This window comes from Papaver somniferum, chromosome 10 (genome assembly GCF_003573695.1).
Source record: "Papaver somniferum cultivar HN1 chromosome 10, ASM357369v1, whole genome shotgun sequence".
Classification (NCBI taxonomy): Eukaryota; Viridiplantae; Streptophyta; class Magnoliopsida; order Ranunculales; family Papaveraceae; genus Papaver; species Papaver somniferum.
This window is the reverse complement of record NC_039367.1, coordinates 100711494-100732667: the sequence shown is the minus strand read 5'-3', so window position 1 is coordinate 100732667 and position 21174 is coordinate 100711494. Positions and strand designations below refer to the sequence as shown.

Here is a 21174-nt window from a genome sequence, read left to right as displayed (position 1 = left end):
ACATCTGCCTTTAAATTTTCTCGACCGCCGTGGCCGTATGACCCGGCCCCTCTGGCTACTATGATCCAACTAATTAAACACGCTACAGTGACCCGACTAACTAACACACTATAATATGACACGACCAAATAAATATTAGGCCACGTTCTGTTATGATCCGACTGAATAAATATGCTCCCGACTATTATAGACAGACTAAAATTCTATGTGAATATACTGATCGACCGATCAAACAATAAACAAAAATCTAAAAAAGTTAAACCTCGACGGAACATGGAAAATCGATAAGAGGTTGTAACATTTTTTCAAAAATGGACAAGAGGTTGAGCGCCGGCAGTAATCTGGGTCACAAGGTTGGTGCTAAAGGTAAGTTCTGACCCATATCATCGACAGCCTCATATGCCTGTAAGTTGTCTATGAGATCATATTTTGTCTGTTTTTCCAAGTTTATCGGTGCTATCTAATGACTTGCGGGAAGGAACAACAAATTTAGCTTATTCCAAGGGTGATATTCTACACAGTACGTAGAGGAAGACATGGTTGTTAACCGGATCGGGTTAGTGTTTATACTTCTAATTAGTCTACAATGCTTATCGAAGCAGGGACATTAGATGTATAATAACTAACCCAATATCAGTTGACAACATGAACCATTAGTCTTTTCGTTGGGGGATGCGTAGGTTGTACTGCTACAGTTTCGAAGTATGAGGGAATTGTACGAAACTCAATTTGGAAGGTACACTAACACCACGTAGCGTACACAATAGTCACAGGAAAATCAAATTTGTAACGATCATCAGTACCAATCAATTGGATAGAATGGGTTAATGTTTTGAGATGGTAAAATTAACAACAACGAATCTGAAATCGTTATTTGATTTTGTTTTCATTGTTCAATCATGGTTTCTTTTGTTAATTTTGTTTTCATTGTTTATATTGGATCAATCACGATTTCGTTTGTTCAATCCGTGTTCAGATACCTATCATTGGCAAGGAGAGATTTTGGTGATTGATTTTGTAATGAATTTGGAATTTGAAACCAAGGGTTTCATCTAATAGAGGTATTTTCTCTTATTTAGTTTGCCATGAGAAAGAAAAGGGTCTCAGGCAAAAACGATGTTTACCCTGAAACCCTAATCCTTAAACGAAATCAAAATTCTTTGTTTTTCTAATTTTCATGGTTCCAATTTTTATGGTTCTATTATCTGAATTCTCTGATTCGGAATGATTCCTCTTTTATCAGTTATTTGGGCTTCAATTGATTTGGTGTTGTTTTTTAGGTTTGATTTACAGGATATATATTTATGAGGTCGAAAGTTCAATTGATTTTGATAATTAGGTCAGGCTTTAATTTGAGGATTTGAATTATTTTGATTTGGTCGTTTTTTTTTTTTGCGGTTCTTCTTTTCTTATCTGTTGTAGATTGTAATCTCTAACGAAAGTTTGTTGATTTTTTGCAGTGTTTTAGTTTGTGCTTTTGGAGGCAAAGCAGAATCGGGAAGAAGAAGATGATGAAGAGGAATAAAAGAAGGTATACACATAAATAAAACCCTAACTACAACTGTATTCTATAGTTTTTTTTTTTTTTTTTTGGTTTTGATTCTTCTTTCTGATATAGTTAAATAGAGGTATCTCAAATCAATACCGTATCCTACAACTGTATTATCACATGGTTATGTGTCGATTTGATGGAAAACAAAAGAAGTTAAGGACATATACTTGATGAGTTGCTCACATAAACAGAACAGCTTCAGCTCGCGTCTTAGTATGGTTTTAGCTGGGCTTGCTCATGCAACCATTCTTTGTTTGCATTGGAATTCTAGCTATTTTGCTTTTTTTGTTACTTATAAGATTTCCAAATTTTGACTAGGCCATTGGATTTGGGTACCGTACTTTGTTATGTCAAGGTTTCAGATTCGAAGTTCATATCTTATTAGATTGTAAATCTATAATTCAGAAGTGCTAATAGTGTTCTGTACTTTCTAAATTTCATATTAAGATTTTGGATGCGTATAGATTTATGGTTTCAACTGATTTATCTCCAGTTTTTTTAATTATCTCATTAGCTCAAACTGATGCTGCTCTCTTGGAAGAGCTTACATATCTGTCCTTATGAGTTTGGGACCTTCGAGCCTCATAAGTCCCTGGATGAAGTGTTGCTGAGCATTACAGTCGGGGACACCTGTTGCAACTTCGAATCCATGAACTGGCTTAATGGATTGATCTCACATAACACATTAAAGAAGGAGACTTGAATCAACCTGGTAACAATTATATGTGATTAAAATCTTCTCAACTCTTGATTAGTGATTGTTCTTAGGATTTAATTGATGCATATTGAAATACATGCGACATGTTTTTGCAATGGAAATATGCTAATTGTGAAATTGTAAGATGTATATTAATATTGATTTGCTTTCATAGGTACCGTCAATTGGCCCACTGGATTGAGTTTTTCTACTCTCTGGTGATCACTCATTGTGTACCGAATTCCCTCATGATCGAGGTATATATAAATATATTTAAAATTTCAGTCCATTTCGAGTTCGATGAGTAACTATTCAACTTTGAATTTTTTTCCCAACTTTTACAAGGTAACAACTTCCTCAAATTTAGTATGTTTATATTTACAAGGTAACAGCTTCCTCAAATTTAGTATGTTTATATTTCTGGATGTGCTATCTGAAGCCTTAAATTTGTAAGGAATCTACGCGCAATTGTTATTTGTTGAGCTTTGAATTTACATGGAATCTATGTGCATTGTTATTTCATAAATACTGGAAAAAAATCTCTTATCGTTTGTCTGCCTTATATCGTTTGTCTGTCTTATAATTTGTGTATTTTATGTATCCAAACGAATTTTTGCTGCATATTCTTACCAAACTATTCGTACTCCTTTCTTAGTAAGGTCTTTTGTTTGTTTTTGCGTGTTCTGCTTTGTATTTCTATGATGATACTTAATCTTTTTTTTTTCTGAGTTGGTATTGTTTTTGTGATTTCAGCGATGAAGAACTCACTTGGCCTTGATATTCATAACCTAAACAACTTCAACATATGGAAGAGGGAAAATTCAGGACACCTCAATACACTGATTTGGCCTTTGAAATGGTAATTGATTAAACATATTTTCTCTCTTCGTATCAATAGATATCATGTGATACCAATGAACTAATACCTAGCGTAACTAATGCATAGAGCCTCAACTCTGTCACACCATATGCTCACTAATATTGGCAAATGCTAAACCATGTTTATAATTATTTGCAGTGGAGACAAACTGATAATAACCGTCTGGTGACTGTTTTTCACAAGTCGGTAGTAATGTTGCAGAACATTCAACAGTTGTACGTAGTCACAATGTGCTCTAACTTCGTAAAGAAATACCAAGGTAACTAATGGATTGTAATTTTGGTTAGCATTCAGGTTAATCGTATGTGACCCGACTAACGAACACACTATAATATGATACGACCAACTAAATATGTGGGCACTACATTTTTCTTTAAATTTTCACCACCGTAGGGGCCTTAGGCCCCGGCTTTCCGGCTACTATGATCAAACTAATTAAACACGTTACTGTGACCCGACTAACTAAAACACTATAATATGATATGACCAATTAAATATCTGGGTATTATATCTGTTTTTAAAATTTTCTCCACCGCCGGGGCCTTAGGCCCCTGGCTTTCAGTCTACTATGATCAAACTAATTAAACACGCTATTGTGACCCGACTAACTAACACACTATAATATGACCAACTAAATTTGTGGGCACTATATCTGCTTTTAAAATTTTCTCCACCGTCGGCTTTCCGGCTACTTTGATCAAACTAATTAAACACGCTATTGTGACCCGACTAACTAACACACTATAATATGATATGACTAACTAAATATGTGGGCACTAGATCTGCTAATAAATTTTCTCCACCGCCGGGGCCGTAGGCCCCGGCTTTGCGGCTACTATGATCAAACTAACTAAACACACTACTGTGACCCGACTAACTAACACATTATAATATGACACGACCAACTAAATATCGGAACCGCTCTGCTATGACCCGATTAACTAAATATGCTCCCGACTATTATAGACAGACTAAGATTTTATGGGAATATACTGACTGACCGACTATACAATAAACAAAACTCTAAGAAGGTTGATCCTCGGCTGAACATGGAAAGTCGATAAGAGGTTAGAAAAACTTTTCGAAAATTGACAAGAGGCTGAGCAATGACCAGACTAACCGACACCCTATAATATGACACGACCAACTAAATATTGAGACTGTGCTATTATGACCCGACTAACAAAACATGCTCCTGAGTCCTGACTATTATAGACAGGACCAATTAACACACTAATTTAAATGTGGGCACTACATATGCCTTTAAAGTTACAGACCCGGCCCCTCCGGCTACTATGATCCAACTAATTAAACACGCTACGGTGCCGCGACTAACTAACACACTATGATATGACACGACCAATAAATATTGTGACCGTTCCACTATGACTCGATTAACTAAATATGCTCCCGATTATTAAAGACAGGACCAACTAACACACTAATTTAAATCTGGCCATTACATCTGCCTTAAATTTTCTCGACCGCCGGGGTCGTAGGACCCCGCCCCTCAGGCTACTATGATCCAAGTAATTAAACACGCTACAGTGACCCGACTACCTAACACACTATAATATGACACGTCCAACAAAATATTGGGACCGTTCAATTATGACCCGACTAACCAAATATGTTCCCCATTATTATAGACATGACCAACTAACACACTAATTTAAACGTGACCACTACATCTAACTTTAAATTTTTTCGACCGCCGGGGCCGTAGGACCCGGCCCCTCCGGCTACTATGAACCAACTAATTAAACACACTACAGCGCCCCAACTAACTAACACACTATAATATGACACGACCAACAAAATATTGGGACCGTTCAACTATGACCCAACTAACTAAATATGCTTCTGATTATTATAGACAAGACCAACTAACACACTAATTTAAACGTGGCCACTACATCTTCCTTTAAATTTTATCGACCGCCGGGGCCGTAGGACATGGCCCCTCCGGCTACTATGATCCAACTAATTAAACACGCTACAATGACCCGACTAACTAAATATTCTCCCGACTATTATAACATGACCAATTAACACACTAATATAAATGTGGCCACAACATCTGCTTTTAAATTTTCTCGACCGCCGGGTCCGTATGACCCGGCCCCTCCGGTTACAATGATCCAACTAATTAAACACGCTGCAGTGATCCGACTAACTAACACACTATAATATAACACGATCAAATAAATATTAGGCCACATTCTGTTATGACCCGACTGACTAAATATGCTCCCGAGTCCCGACTATTATAGACAGACTAAAATTCTATGGGAATATACTGATCGACCGACCAAACAATAAACAAAAATCTAAAAAAGTTAAACCACGACGGAACATGGAAAATCGATAAGAGGTTATAACAATTTTTCAAAAATCGACAAGAGGTTGAACGCCGGCCGGCGTGATACTTAGTCTCTCCATTAAGGAAATATGGTGGTTATGTCATGGATAAAGACCACCGTAGGATTCGAGATCCTGTGGCCTGGAAAAAAACGGCGGGGGAGTAAATCGTGACCGCACAGATGGGCGAGGGTAATTCGGAGCCGTCCGATTCTGTCTCCGTGCGTTCATTGGGTTGCCTGTTATAACTGGGTTTCTTTACTCGCGTCGGTCCCTCTCCTTATTCTCTTTCTTTCTCATAAACCCTATACGCAACTACTCCTTCTTCTTCTTTATTCGCGTGGTTTCATGGGAGAGATCGCTGATTTTTTGATTCGATTATATTATAATCTCACAGGTAATTCTTCTGTGTCCGCCACCTCTTTCATTCTTCTGAATTCTCTTCTGAAACCAAACCCTCTTCTAGGTTCTCTCTTCAAATTTCGGTCCTATTGTTGGGTGTTAATGAACTTTCTCTGAGGAATTTCTGCCATTGAAGCAAAGCTATTGGTTAGGGATGATACTGCTGCTGTAATTCCAAGATCGTTAACCTTATTTTGATCTCTATCTCACAGTTGCTTAATTATTCATTGAATTTGGGTTTTTTTAATTTAATAAATTGAATGGAATCCTGATTTTGTTTTCAACATCATCAAATAGGTCGTTGAAGCCTGATGATTTCACGGATTTTCCTTTTTGAGGTTAGTTTCAAAAAGAACCCTAATTTATTTTGTAGAAATTTTAATCCCTGATTTCATTATGGATATGAGAAATTCTTAATTAGGATCCTGAATTATCTTTGTTGGTGATGAAGAAGATGTATATAGAAATATTGATTGACGTTTTTGATTGATTGATGCCCAAGAAGGAAGTGACACACAATTGATTCGTTATTAACTATCAATTGATTCGTTACTGCGAAATGCATATAAGTAGAAAACGCTGATTTTTTTGGTTTAACTGTAATCTCTTCGCCAGGTCTTTGAAGCGAAATTTGAAGGAATCGGGAGCAGTTTTGAGATCGAGGGATACGGATAAAGCTTAAGAAAGGGATGATGATGGTTGTGCGGATTTTTTTGGTTGACTAAAACTCATGGGAAGGTAAATCAGAATACATAAATTAGGATTTGTCAATTGACTCTTGAATTGAATTATAAACTGAGTAATTAGTGATGGGTTTGTTCTTAATTGAATAATAGAGAATTCTATAGGGTTCAATTTTAGTTTCTTTTGGAAATTGAAATCTTAAGTTAGGGTTTTTGTGAATTGAATCAGAAATTTTGGGCAAAGTTGAATCAGAAGGAAAAGAAGAAACATGCTAAAACCCTATAATTGTTATCTCTACAGGGGTCTCTTAGGTCTGAATTCGATCTAAACTAATGTAATACGGTTACCAATTATGATAATTAGGATTGAAATCTTAACTTTACTCCCAATTTTTATTGATTCGATACTTTGAAACTCACTTGCTGGGGTTGCTGTTGGTGCTGGATGGCAAAGTGTCATAGCTTATGTGAACCTAGCCTGCTATTACTTGGTCAGAATTCCTCTTCAAATGATCCTCGGTTACCTTACCGATTTTCAAGTTACAGTAATTTATTTACTAAAAGTTTGTCTATGCTAAACCATAAAGCAATCCTGAGTGATATAGCCAGCAAGTACTCTGATGGTAAACAACGGCTGTGTGACGGTGTGAGGTCAGTCTTATCATCTACTTTAAGTCTCTGCACCTATTGGAAAAAGTGCTATTTAAAAAAGTACAGCAGAAAACGTTGCTTCCAATGAGATACGGTTTTTTGACTTTACTTGGTCAAGTGCTACTTTGTTTGAAACTAACTCGAGTATGCTATTGTATCTAATGTATAGCTTCCTTGCCTACCGAATCTGCCACTCACCATGGAAGACTTGATGCAGACTTGAGTATCATCAATACTTCATTGGGAACGTCAATTTAAAAGGGATTGTTACCGAATTTGTCAGTTCAAGTGTACTGGAATTTTTTTCTTTCGTATTTTTTTCCAGCAAGATAATTTGCTGGAAAGTAGTGTGTATGGGGTTGAAATGGCCTAGATGTACTATTGTTTCTTACCGTTTAATCGTGATTATGTACATGAAATCTCTAGGATTAAAATTTATTCATGTCTTTCCATTAAGGGGGTGTGTCTTTACATGCAGGGCTATTCAAGTGATAGTATAGTTGTATTATGGGATCAAGTAGTTATTGAATTCTTCACCTAATACAAACTTATACCAGCCTGTGGAGGTTAATGTTTGTGGTTGCGATAGAGGCTTGGTAAAATTCGCAAGGCTGGCAATGGTTGCATTAATTCTTTCAAATTTTGTATCTCAATTTTGTATTATTTTATTTTTGAATAGGTTGCGGATTTGGATTTTGTTTTTGATTGTTCTTCCACCAGGTGAATCAAAATACTTCACTTATAATAAGGTACAAATTTGTTGAATACCCTTTTGTATTTCCCTTGCTTAATCTATGATCTTAAGGGTTAAATTTTTATTCAGAAAAGTGATTGTGAGTTATTGTCTTCATAATCCGTAGTAGGATCATCCAGACAGGTAGTCAATTTGAAGGTACAGAGGCCCCATCATAGTAAAGGTATCTTATTCGTCGATCAGTCATTCACTCTCATTCTATTTGTTTAACAAGAAGCTAATCATTGGTAATAATGTTATTGCGAGTGATGCATGGTAATCCGGAGCTAGCTTTACATGGGTCTTTTCTTCCAGGTTGGAAACAAGGACGGCGAACTGTTGGCACTTACAAATTATTGATCTGGTGACATTTTGCATAATGCTGGAAGGCCAGCTATTTTCCTATAGGTTGATAACACTGCCAACAGACCTCTTTAAGGTGTGTCTTCTTAATACATTGAGTCTTTTTTGGTCTTTTTTGGAAATTTGATGTCAACTGTAATCATTATTTTTGTTTTGTAATCTGACATTGTATCATTCTATATATCCTTAATTTACTATTTTAGCATGAGAGTGAATGTGTACCAGCAGGTGTATACCGAGGCACAACCAGCACCTCATTGTAAGTTTGGTTGTTCAATACGTATCGATCCTTGCGTAGTTACATACTTATTGATTTATTAAAAATTATACGCCAGCTTTGAGTAATAATGAACCAATAATAAAAGTGGATGGTGGTCGTACTGTTAAGGGTGGAATAATGCTCTTGCAACAAACCAAAAAAATATAAACAAAAAGCTTCTCTTAACCTATAATTATACTTCCATACTTGATTTTGCACGCATCTTTAGCCTGCAACAACTAGATATGTTTCACCTGTAATTTGTTCTACCGGGAGAATTGATCAAGTCTTTTATGTATAGCGTAAACTGGAGCATACTTCAACAAAGTACAGTTGATATCCCTTTCTCATGCAAAGATAAATGAAGTAAATCATTAAGTGCAATGTTATTGTCTTCTTATTTACTTCTATATATATTTTGTTCTAGGGAATCTTGATTTGCGCTTTTTTCACTTTCTGTATGCATGGAAATCCGCTAGGGGAATCCAAATACTACCCACATTAAGGGAGTCTTTTAACGTATGTACTCAAGCTAAGAGGAATTTAGTTCCACCTTCAAGTAGTGCTATTTAATTGTTAAATTTTTCTGCTTTTGGCAGGTATGGGTAAATTATTGTTACTTTAGGATGTGGATTTGCAATGAAAATTTAATTATTAATTTTTGTTCTCCCAATGTCGTAGGAATCATCTCAGATTTTTTGCCTTTGTCTTTAGTGCTGCAGGATGTCATGCCTCATCTGATCAGGACCATGGAGATAGGTATTTTCATATTAAAATTATATCAGTTGATTATTTGGTTTTCATTAAGATGGTTTCCCTCGAAAAAGGTTCTTTGCTCTCACTTTTTTCCTTGACTAATTGATTTGGGCCAGTTGGCCCTATACAAAATTCATTCTTTATGATGTTTTTCATGCGTGCCTATCATTTTGACGTGGATATCATTCATAAAATATCATTAGCTTTTATGTCTGAGTAATGAATAGATGATAGAATTTGGTGGTTGATTCGCTAGATATATAACCATGCTAATGTCATCGTTCTTTGACATGTTAATGTTTTGTTTGTCTGCGGATGCTCATCGAAGGACATCAACTCTGTCTGGCACACGTATAACAAAACTTAAAAATTGTTAATGATCTTCAAGTACGTGGACTTTGTAAGCAGCGTCTGCAGGCATCAAGTATGTGGACTTTGTACGCATACATTTTGATTGACAAAAAGTTGCTTGCGTTTGGCTCATTTTATATTTCTGTAGTTTGGTACAAGATCTGAAAGTCTATATTAATGGGAGAATGGTTAGAAATATATGAAGCTAATAGTTTATGCAAACTAACTGTAACCGTCTATGACCGAAGCGTGAACGTAACAAACACGAGAACGAGATATAGGATTTTCATTCCTACTTAACTTGGATGGAACTTATATGTGCATTTTTTAGAGGTATGTCAACATATTCATATCCATATGCTTATGTTTCACGACTACAGTGTTAGCACCATTTTTTCTTGATTACGGTAGTGATTCGTCAGTTTGGTTATACATAAAAACATGAGTTATGATCACTTAGAATAGAATAGAAAACCCTCCCATATTTCATAACTCCCCATACCATTGATTGCCGTCTTAGCTCAATTAGTAGAGCGCGTGGCATTCTGCAGCGAGGGTGTGGGTTCGATTCTCCCAGACGGAAATATTGGGGCATTGATGAACCAGTAGAATCATCAAGAAAATAAGTAAAGGAGAATGATTTAGGATCACAATTGGGTTCTTTACAGTAAATGAGTTCTCTACTGGAAGGATTTAGCTTAATTAGTCACAGTGTGACCTGTTGATGAAAAATAGGACAGTGTCTAGAGGAGAAAGTGTACTGGAATGGATGACATGGTGGTTTGGGTACCTGAAGTTTGTTAATAATATTGGCAGAAATTGTTAATTTTGCTGATTGAAAAACAAAAAACGGATGCAAATAAATTGGATAGGTTAAGAAAAGTAGGGGAAAATGCCTTTCAGTTTTAAATGTAATGGACACTATAGGACTAAAACATCATCAAAAATGCGCAAAGCGCATTAGGATTTCCGTTTTGCAGGAAAAAATTGTTTTAAAATTTAACTGATCGTGTCATTTGTTGTCTATTGGTTCATACACCAGATGAATCCAAACTCTATACATATAGTATTTGCATTGGTGCGATGTGATATGTTAATTCATTGGACCCTTTGTAGATATCATTATTTTTTTATTATTTACCTTTGTGGGATTGAGAGGGTTTAAAACAACTACGTGGTCAAGAATAAGTACATATATGCTTATGATTAGAGGTGGGAAACACGTTCGATGGGGTTTGTCATACAATAACATCTAGCATTGCCCATGCTTTGGCACTGCACAAGAATAACAGTTACTTGGATGAACCTACTATGGAATATTTGAAGAAAATGAAGGTAGTGTTGCTTCTTTGCAGTAGATTATATTTGAATCATTTCGATTCCAGTTGGTAGTCTAGGTTTTGTATCCTGCATTCCTAACTTAATCAATTTTTATTTATTTATGTTACTAATAGGGAAGAGATGATTCAGAATAAGAGTGCATTGAAGGTATGTCAACTATTCGTATCCGACTCTTTTCTGAATAAGATTTTTCTTTACTAAAAGCATATTTTACTCGGTTGGTGAAGGCTTATGTTTGATGTGGTTCTATCTTAGTATACGTAGGAAATATACTACCTGCATCCTATATCGGTTTATCGTTTGGGCCTCGGTATACTACTTTGCATTCATTCTTAGAATAATACTCTTCAAAAGCTAATCAGAGAAATTCCTTCAGAATTAAAGTTTGACAAACTCTCTTCATAATGATTTCAGTCTGCTTTTCCCGAGACAGAAAGGCTGCTCAGTTTGTTTATTCTCCATGGAGTATCATTCACTGAGTGATGATTTTTAGGACTACTTTGCAAAACCCCAAGCGTAATTCTATTCAGTACCCAGTACTATTATAGCTTAAAGAATCGATAGCTATAATAGTAATGTTTATATTTTTTCCACAAAATATTGCAGTTGCAGATTTTATGAGATTTACCTATTTTAAGGCCTACAGATAACGTGCCCAACCACTGTTTTGTATCCAAAGGTGAAACGAATAGAAGAATATAATATTGTGCGTCATATTATGAATAAATACGGTGGTTATGTCGTGGACTAATTTTAAACACGCTACACTGACCCGATTAACATACTATAATATGACACGACCAACAAAATATTGGGACCGTTCAACTATGACTCGGCTAACTAAATATGCCCTCGACTATTATAGACAGGACCAACTAACACAATAATTTTATATGTGGGCATTACATTTGCGTTTAAATTTTCTCGATCGTCGGGGCCGTAGGACCCGGCCCCCTCCGGCTACTCTGATCCAACTAATTAAACACGCTACGGTGCCGCGACTAACTAACACACTATAATATGACACGATCAATAAATATTGTGACCGTTCCACTATGACCCGACTAACTAAATATGCTCCCGATTATTAAAGACAGGACCAACTAACACACCAATTTAAATCCAGCCATTACATCTGCCTTAAATTTTCTCGATCGCCGGGGCCGTAGGACCCGGCCCCTCAGGCTACTATGATCCAATTAATTAAACACGCTACAGTGACCCGACTACCTAACACACTATAATATGACACGACCAACAAAATATTGGGACCGTTCAACTATGACCCGACTAACCAAATATGTTCCCCATTATTATAGACATGACCAACTAACACACTAGTTTAAATGTGACCACTACATCTAACTTTAAATTTTCTCGACCGCCGGGGCCGTAGGACCCGACCCCTCCGACTACTATGAACCAACTAATTAAACACGCTACAGTGACCCGACTAACTAACACAACAACATCTGCCTTTAAATTTTCTCGACCGTCGGGGACGTATGACTCGGCCCCTTCGGCTACTATGATCCAACTAATTAAACACAGTATAGTGACCCGACTAACTAACACACTATAATATGACACGACCAAATAAATATTAGGCCACGTTCTGTTATGACGCGACTGACTAAATATGCTCCCGACTATTATAGACAGACTAAAATTCTATGGGAATATAATGATCGACAGACCAAACAATAAACAAAAATCTAAAAAAGTTAAACCTTCGACGGAACATGGAAAATCGATAAGATTATAACAAATTTTCAAAAATCAACAAAAGGAAATATGGTAGTTATGTCGTGGATAAAGACCACCGTTGGATATGGAGAGTAATTCGTGATCGTCAGATTTTTTTTTTTAATATGGTGGTTATGTCGTGGACAAAGACCACTGTTGGATTTGAAGAGTAACTCGTGACCGTCATAATTTTTTTTTTTCCTGATATATTTCATATCTCATACACCGAGAAACAGTAATTGGGGGTTTCTGGATATGACCAACTAAATATCAGGACCGCTCTACTATGACCCGACTAAGTAAATATGCTGCCGACTATTATAGACAATACCAAATAACACACTAATTCAAATGTGGTCACCACATCTGCCTTTAAATTTTCTCGACCGCGGGGCCGTAGGACCTGGCCCCTCCAGTTACTATGATCCAACTAATTAAACACGCTGACCCGACTAACTAACACGGTATAATATGACACGACCAACTAAATATTGGGACCGCTCTGCTATGACCCGACTAACTAAATATGCTCCTGACTATTATGGACAGGACCAACTAACACACTATTTTAAATGTGGGCACTACATCTGCCTTCAGATTTTCTCGACCGCCGGGGCTGTAGGACCCCAAGGGCTATAGGACTCGGCCCCTCCGGCTACTATGATCCAACTAATTAAACACGCTACATTGACCAGACTAACTAACACCCTATAATATGACACGAACAACTAAATATTGAGATTGTTTTTTTATCACCCGACTAACAAACACATGCTCCTAAATATTTTAGACCGGACCAACCAACATAGTAATTTAAATGTGGGCACTACATCTGCCTTTAAATTTTATCGACCATCGGGGCCGTAGGACCCGACCCCTCTGGTTAGAATGATCCAACTAATTAAACACGCTACAGTAACCCGACCAACTAACACACAATAATATGACACGACCAACTAAATATTGGGGCCGCTCTGCTATGACCCGACTTACTAAATATGCTCCTGACTATTATATACAGGACCAACTAACACACCAATTCAAATGTTGGCTATCACAAAGTGTCTGAAATTGTTAATGCATTCTTTGCATTGGATAAGACTATTCCTGAAAAGGACATTGTGATAAAGATTCTCAGATCTCTGGCATCCATATACGATTCGAAGAAGCATGCCATCGTTGAAGGAAATAACCTTGATACGTGAAAATGCGGGGTCTAACAACCACACCCAACAATTTGTTTGGCAATTTGAGAGGACTTACTCCAATACACTTTCTAGAGAATCAACTAGACAGTCAGACTCAATCTAGAATAAAGTATATCAAAGAGTTTAATATCTCTAACTCTTAATTCAATCCACAATCAGCAAATAGAAATCTGCGATCCCGATTGAATATAAGAGGAATTACTTGAACGGTACCAAAGACCAATGTTCAAGTGTCAATCAATGTAAATCAACAACCAAAGGTTGGATATTCTAATTGATTGATCTTAACGCACAACCTGTGATATTTCAATTATATAACAAAATATAATGCGGAAAAGAAATAACACTGACACCAGAATTTTGTTAATGAGGAAACCAAAAATACAGAAAAACCCCAGGACCTAGTGCAGTTTGAACACCACACTGTATTAAGTCGCTGCAGACACTAGCCTACTACCAATTAACTTCGGACTGGACTGTAGTTGAACCCTAATCAATCTCACACTGATTCAAGGTACAGTTGCGCTCCTTACGTCTCTGATCCTAGCAGGATACTACGCACTTGATTCCATTAGCTGATCTCACCCACAACTAAGAGTTGCTACGACCCAAAGTCGAAGACTTGATAAACAAATCTGTCTCACACAAAAAAGTCTATAGGATTGAATAAATATGTCTCCCACAGAAATACCCAAGAGTTTTTGTTCCGTCTTTTGATAAATCAAGGTGAAAAGGAACCAATTGATAAACCAGACTTATATTCCCGAAGAACAACCTAGTATTATCGTTCACCTCACAATAAACTTAATCGACATAGCGAAACAAGTTATTTTGGAATCACAGACGATGAGACGAAGGTGTTTGTGACTACTTTTCTATCTTGCCTATCAGAGATATAAATCTCAATCCAATTTTACAATTGCACTCAATCACGATAGAAACAACAAGATCAGATCACACAACTACAAAGAGAATAGTTTGATATGGCTTCACAATCCCAATGAAGTCTTCAAGTCGTTAACCTACAGGGTCTCGAGAAGAAACCTAAGGTTAAAGGAGAATCGACTCTAGTTATGCAACTAGTAACACACATGATGTGTGGGGATTAGCTTTCCCAGTTGCTAGATTCTCCTTTATATAGTTGTCAAATCAGGGTTTGCAATCCAAGTTACCTTGGTAACAAAGCATTCAATATTCACCGTTAGATGAGAAACCTGATTCAACCAAGCTAATTTCTTTCAACCGTTAGATCGAACTTAGCTTGTCACATACAAATGAAATGTACCCTCATTTAGGTTTATGTAACCGTACCCAAACGTGTACACCACGTTGGTTCACAAATAGTTAACCGAAGTTAGCCATATGATTACTCTCATATCAACCTTATTCATCTTAACCATAACTAGTTCAAATGACTCAAATGAAACTAGTTAAAGAGTTGTTCAATTGCTATATTCTCATGGATTTATACAAGAACACATTGAAACAAAATCGGTTTGATTCACTCGAATCAATACATGAACATTATAGCCACGGTTTGCAAAGATTGCATTCCTTATTAATAAATGTTTAAATTCATGTACACTACCGGTTTTAGAAAGTAACCACTTAAGTATGCGTACGAATATGCGTACTTAAGTAACCATATTTGAGTTCGGTTTGGTTTTTTCAAACTCAGCATAAATTCATGGACGTGAACTTTCCATTAGTATGCATACGGGTACACGTACTTAGGTAACTGAATGAGTTGGTCTTGAAATTCCAACATCAGCAGAAATTCACGGACGTGAACTTCCGCCAGTATGCGTACGGGTACGCATACTAATCCAGTCTCCTTCAACCATTTTGTATATACACAAGTATGCATACTTTAGGTTCCCGGTTTTGGACTTATACACAAATGTGCGAACACACTCTACGTTTATATCCAAAGAAGGTTACATTATTCTAAACTCTTTATTTCAATCATTGAAATATTCTTCTATAATGACAATAGCCGTTTTCACACAGTATTAACATCAACGTAATTTTCAAGATATTGAAATAATCATTATCAAAACATTCCAAGTCTTACACCAAATGATTGTATCACACAAACCATGTAAGATGTTACTCGACAATTTTCTCATGATATAAGATGAACTTGGTCGAAGCGAAAGCTTTCGAACACATATTTCGAGAAATATGTAAGCAAGATATACTCAGCTCGAAATCTCAAATGTGTATATAGAAAACTATGTCGTGATATGAATTATGTCTCAATATAGGAGATAAAGTAGAAATATACTCTCCAAGTGATAGATGAGTTTAAGTCTCCACATATCTTTTGTCGATGAAGTTCCACAAGCTCTCCTTAATAGTTCTTCGTCTTCAAGTGATAAACACCTTGAAGTCTAAGCTCAACTACACAAACTATGTCCTAGTCCGAGACATCTATCAATAGGCTAGAAATCAAGACTTATAGTTTTGATCACTAACATTGACAAACATGTTTGAGATAGCAACGCATACGAGTTCGACCGAGCAGTACTCTAACAATACGCTTTCCAGAAATACTCTTGTCGGAAAGCTTAAAAATTTTCGATCTTGAACTTTGTCAAAGAGAAAACGTCACTTGTTAAGCAATCATATTGCTTCATATGATAAAAAGTCTCGACGTCCTAAATTGACTGATACAAGGGATGAGAATTGCTTTAATTCAACTCTGTCACTGTTTATACAACAACTTAAAAATACTCTTAGACAGAATAAAAGAAAGTCTCAAAGAAAGCCCAGTCAATCAGAAAAAGGGACATAAAAGTTCAGAAAAACTATGATTATGAAGCTTGTTCTAAGTGCTATAGAAGTATCCATAATACTTCCAAAAGTTCTGATGAGAAGGTAAGTGAATTAACAACATCATGGATGGTTACTCTTGACTACTGTCCTGAGGACGATATCTGTCAAAGTTCTCTTAACCTCTTTGCTAATAATCACACTTGTCCTCCTAACAGTCCTGATTATTCCATGATGCACAATCTTACTTCTCCAGAAATGTTTCAACTGGAAAAGGAAATTTTGATTAAAAGGATTGAAGATCTGGAATGTCAACTGTTTAATTTAAGACAGGAAGTTGTTATCACTATAAGAAATATCGAACTTCTTCGATTAATCATGTTAAGCACTATCAGCAAATTACTCCTGATTTTATGTCATTCAAATCACTCTGAAAAGAATGATGTGCAGAACTACAAGGACTTACCAAATAGTTTGTTCTCCTTGTGTGAAAATCAGGATCATCTTGAAATTCTATGCACTAAAGATCAATAATATTTCTCCTCTGTTAAACCTTGTTTTCAAGAGATTAGGGCTGGAAACAGCTAACCGATATTAGGAATCCGTTTCCGATTATTCGAGATCCTATAGGATTTTATCCGTCTTATCGGATACCGGATATTGGCTCGGATAACTTGTCGGATATTTTCGTCTTAACCTATCGGAATCAGATTGGGCTCTATCCGTTAGGTTAATATCCGATATCCGATTGTGTAGGGGCGTACTAGTAATTTTCCCCTACCGAGTCTACTAGTCGAGCCGTCGATGAGTCGGGAAGAGAATACTCATTTCCGTTTTCTTTTTTTCTTCTCTTCTCACTCAGTTTTCAGTCTCAGTCTCGCTCCCCCCTCTCGATTAATCACTCAGTTCTCACTTCTCCAATAATTAATCACTCAATCAGGTATTGATCCGCTCCCCCTCTATGTTGTTAATAATTTCTCTTTTAATTTGTTCGATTCTTATGAAATTAGGGTTTATGTGTTGCAATAAAAAATTAGGGCTTCTGTATGGATGAAAGATTTGAGATGGGTTTAAACTGAATTAGAATATGAGGTCGAAGAATAACTTAATATTGATAGTTAGGGTTTGATAAAATTATAAGTTTCTATATCAGTTCGATCTAAATCCCTCCCTCTTCTAGGGTTTTCAGTTTTATGATTCATGAGATCTGGGCTAATCTCTTGTTCATCAAGTGGGAACAAGAGTTAAGAGGGTAGAGTTAAGAGGTTAGGAAACTGAAATATTTAACGAATGTTGATTGCATAAACTCTGTGAACTGGATGTATGAAACTTGCTTGGTTTTCTGTAGTTGTTGCTGCAACTTCAGGGATAACGCCTAAGACGTTTTTCAGTTGGGATTCACATTGTTTAAGTTTCATTAAGAACTGATATTCACTTTTTCATTGTAATGTTGTTTCTAAAATATGTATGATCCAAAATCATTCTTATTTCTTTCTTCATTCATTCAGTAGTGAGTCTGGTGACACTCTCTTTTTTCTGTTTGCCCTTGCAGATCCTGAAGGCATTTCTAATGCCCAAAAATCACTTGGGTTAGGTCAAGAAGAGAAAGAACAACGTGTTAAATAGTCCTGGAGAAGTAATAGGGTCAGTCGGTTGTTTGAAACTTATAATTCATGTTTGTTGTATTGTGCTAGAATGAATGATATCCGCGTTATAAGCACTGAAATTGGTTTAGTTTTGCTTTTGGAAGTCTGTATAACATTTAGGAATATTGAAAACTTAGGAATGAGTGTCTTGAACTGAAAAGTTGTTCATCTTTTCTTGCTACTTGTATCATGAGTAGATTGATCAAATTTCATTTATAGTTATCAATTCATTTGCTCCGTAGGTTGATGAAACTTTTATCGCACTGATACTAGTGATGGAAGTAAGATAGAGTTCGTTAGCTATGAACCTACAGAATTCTACTCAAGAGATTCATCTGCCCAAAACATGAAATTCCCCCTACACTTTGAATAGGTACTGGATATAAAGAGGCACCATATGATATTGTAAGAACTTGTTGTATGTGGGACGTGTTATGACTTGGGCTAGGCAGCAACATGTCTCAACTAAAAATTGGCTGGGACTGGATATGTTAAGGCTTGATTTTAGAGAGATGATTCATTTTTTTCTTGCAGATGGAATTGATAAGTACTCCCATCGCTTTACCTTCATGAAACAAACTTTAAAAAAGAACCGGAAATATGGAATTTGGAGACTTCCATATTGAATAAATATGTGTTCTGCCTTTTAGAAGTTTGTATGTATGATTGTTTGGTAATCTAATACTTGGTTCATGTTGTTCTTTACTTGTCTGTAAACTTAAATGTTAAAACAACCCATTTATCTCTTTGCTTGCTTTAGTAAGAAGAACTAGAAGTGCATGTAAAGTGATAGAAACAACTAGAGTACTGCTCTGACCTCTTTATTACTTGAGCAGAGATGACCAACAACTAGCAACTAGCTAGTTATTAAGGTTTCAAAAATGTGTGTTATATATGTGTTGTTATAGTATGGAAAAAGAAAGCAGAAGCAGCAGCAGCAGCAGCAGCTTTGCTTGCCTTTACAGATACGACAAGTACAAGTTAGCCTTCGTAGGACTCATAAGACACACTTGACACTTCTATGGTCTGTTGTATTGATATCTCTGGTCTACATGTTGTTATGGGTGTACTTGTTGTTGTGATATCTTTGGTTTTTGGTATAATACTTTTATTAGGTTTCTTGACGCAAAGGCTGGTGAAATCAGTTGGCATGGACCACCAAGTTATATTTTTTTCCTCTGTATTTGAAATATTTTTTTGTTTCTTGAATTTTCTTATCAAGTGATTCTTTGTGAATGCAGATATGGAAATCGTGGACTGAAGTGAAGTTGATGCAATAATGCAACATGCCAGGCAGCCAAGCAAGATCACACTACTCACTAGCGTGTTGACATTGTTAGCCTCTGTTAGACATTGTATTTTACTTTTTTGGCTTTGTTGTAGCCTGTTGTGTACTTTCTTTTGCATTCACTAGACTGGGAGTAAACTCTAAAGATTGTGCTTGTGTGGGTTTGTACTTTTCACTGAACATTTTGAACTCAAAAAGACAGACTGTTTTTTTTTAAGTTTTTAGTTTTTTTCCTAGTTACTAGATTTTATCGGAAAAAAATCCGATATCCGATAACTTAACCTTAACCTTAACCTTATCGGATTGGATTTTTTGGTATCCGCCATATATTATCGGATACCGGATATCCGATAATCCTTAACCTTAACCTTATCGATACTACCTATATCCGCCAGATATTTATCCGTTGCCAGCCCTACAGAAGATGAAAAGGAGATCCCCTATGAAATCCTTACCTCTTTCAAAATGGATTTCCAAAGCCTGTCATAGCTTGCAAAAATCAACAAACAAGGTATTCGAAACTGTGTTAAAAAGGGGGGAAATGATGTGCATAACTCTTCTTTCTTGAAGACAAAACAGAAACAAGGAATGACGAATACTTCATCCCCTCGTAAGATATCTTCCAGTCCTGTTGTGGATTGGAAAAATTACATTATGTAATTCTGTTTAAGATGATTCTTGTTTGTCTCTCTTGGGAAAGAATCACAATCTTAAAGAGGGTTGTGATGAAATATCTTTGTTATTTCTCCAATTCTATTTCTTTTGTTGCTTTTAGTTCCTTTTAGTCAAGAACCGTTTGTGTACGTAAACGGTTTTCCTGTAAAGACTTTTTTTTTTGGGGATAACCAAATTCTGTTAGGGTTTTGGTCAAAGGTCTTTTTGGAAATTTTTATCCCCTATCTTCAACCCTTCTTAAAGATGAAGATTTCTCCTTGATGAGAGCATTTCATTTTTTTTCTTTCTCTTTTATCATGTCCTCATCAAGTCTTTTTAGCAAAGAAAGTCATGTCTGGATTGTTCTCTTTCTCTCTAAGAAGGTTCGTTTTGATTCTTATGATAGTGAGACGTGCTCTAACAAGCGTGACTTCTTTCCTGATGGGAATCCCTCGATCTCTCATTTTGATAATCTCTCTTTAGCCATGAATCTTGTCTTGGAATAAGTACGTGCCCCGAAGAGTGAACTTGAATCCTCTTCCAAAAGACTTGAAGAAAAGATGAATAATCTTGAATCCAGGATTGACCTAATCGAGGATGAAGCTTGATGAATATAGAAATATGAGAAGAGTATTCAAAGTAAGTGAAATGTTTCATAAGAGTTGTGTTTGATTTCCCTTAGAAAATCTTGTTATGAGAACTTTATTCTTGTGTTTTTAAGAAGAATAACTAGAGTTTGTAATAGCCTTTATTGTGATTACACATAGCTATGTCCAACAATTTTCATCTTCAATTTTTTTAGATTTATTTGTTTACATTCTAAAGTTT

General features: G+C 36.2%; 1 long non-coding RNA gene across 31 annotated transcripts; it reads left to right on the top strand.

The window, feature by feature from the left end:
- The first annotated feature begins 671 nt into the window (after nt 1-671).
- LOC113317741 lies at nt 672-11668 on the top strand. 31 transcript variants are annotated; one of them, XR_003343940.1, is made up of 17 exons: nt 672-840; nt 977-1061; nt 1281-1339; nt 1461-1531; nt 2094-2264; nt 2425-2506; nt 3003-3108; nt 3268-3388; nt 6190-6230; nt 6508-6630; nt 6805-7975; nt 8087-8143; nt 8275-8398; nt 8526-8581; nt 9061-9100; nt 9296-11023; nt 11143-11668. It is a non-coding gene; the product is annotated as an uncharacterized LOC113317741 (long non-coding RNA). The 31 variants fall into 31 exon arrangements; XR_003343942.1 differs by lacking the exon at nt 8526-8581 and having other exon boundaries at nt 9061-9180; nt 9304-11023; XR_003343939.1 differs by lacking the exon at nt 8526-8581 and having other exon boundaries at nt 9009-9100.
- Nucleotides 11669-21174: the final 9506 nt, after the last annotated feature.